Source organism: Gadus chalcogrammus, chromosome 15, assembly GCF_026213295.1.
Source record: "Gadus chalcogrammus isolate NIFS_2021 chromosome 15, NIFS_Gcha_1.0, whole genome shotgun sequence".
NCBI lineage: Eukaryota > Metazoa > Chordata > Actinopteri > Gadiformes > Gadidae > Gadus > Gadus chalcogrammus.
The window spans coordinates 6,638,413-6,640,014 of NC_079426.1; positions in this window are offsets into that span (position 1 = coordinate 6,638,413).

Sequence of the window (1,602 nt, forward strand, 5' to 3'; positions counted from 1 at the left end):
TTAGGTTGTGAAATAATTATCTGGGCTTCAAGAATTTGGTGAAGCTTGAACAATAATTAGATCAACATTAAATATGAAATCTGAATGATCCCACGAAAATTACTTCTGGTTGTCTTAACTGGATGTCGTTATTTTACATCACATTGAACATTTATTAATTCAAAAGTTACTATTATCCCATTCGCATACATGAAAAACAGCATTTATGAAAACATTTCTCAAATATTTTCTCTCACAGATGATATATGCAAAGATTACATAATAATTTCCCATTGAGAGTCTGCTGTAGGAGTAATCGCAACAGCCTGGGCAATTAAACATATGATGACTCTGGTGACACAGACATCATCATTAATATTCATGTCACGGATGTTTGATGGCCACGGTCATAGGAAAACATCGGAGCTATGATGTGAGAGGGAGAATCCCCAGGAAGATTGAAGCAATGAATCAAGTCAGTGGTGCAGTGTACAGTGAGCCAAACACTGTAGGCCTACAGACAGAGGCATGTATAGACCCACTAAGGGTCATGTGATTTGTGGTTATTTATATCTATATTATTGCATGCTTTTAAGTAATCTTTCAAATGCAATGATAATTGGAAAGATCTGTAACACTTTACAGTAAGTGAAATGCAGCATTATCATATAGGGTTAAGGTTAGGGTTACCTTAGTTAACATGAAAACCATTAGCAATTTAATACTTTACCATTAGAAAACTGTTAATTTACTGTTATTTAATTGTGAGTTAATGATTATAACTGCCGTAATTGATGTAAATGAATGCTTAATGAATTACGGTTATTGTAAAGTGTTAGCGGAAGGTTTCAGCATAACATCATGAATGAAGTGAGTTGAGAGAGTTGGGGGCTTTCAGAAGGACAGCAGTCAGCCCAGTATCTGTCTGGGATCTGATTGGTGAATGATTGCTGGGCAGCGTTGCTAATCAATGTGCAGAGGCAGAGTGGAGAGAGAAGAAGATATCTAACACATTGTGGGCCAAGGCTGTAGTGCCGGCCTACATAAAGGCTCTGATTGGATGATTTATTGTCCAATCTGTGATTAGATCCCATGTTTTCATTTTATATATAGACATTCCTGTCAGACGGCCAGCTCGGTCCTCATAGGTCAATATATCGAGGCCTGTTGCAGAATATGGAGGTGGTAGGGAGAAAGAATAGGCTACTCAATAAGGCTGACGAATTCAAGACCCAAGATTCATCGCAGGACGCAATGTTACATAAATCAAAGTCTGGGAGAAGCAAATGGTTATCAAGCAAAAACAAATTCATCAAGGTTAGAGCCAGATCGAGATATTCCGATATGCATCTGGTTTTCATTTCGGAACATGTTTTAATGCCAGCGCCTATCGTAAAGGCGTTGTCACCAAGTTCTGCTGATAAGGATATGAAAAGGTGCATGACATTAGTATCTGGTAGCGGATGATGTTGGAGCTCTATAATCAAGATGGATGTGGTGGGTGGAATTCATTTGTTTTGGTGCAAATGCAACATTCAGAAAACCGTGACCATAATATGATTTTAAGAAAAATTTTAAGAGACATGTAAAATAAGATGTAATCTTGGCGTGATATGGAATAAC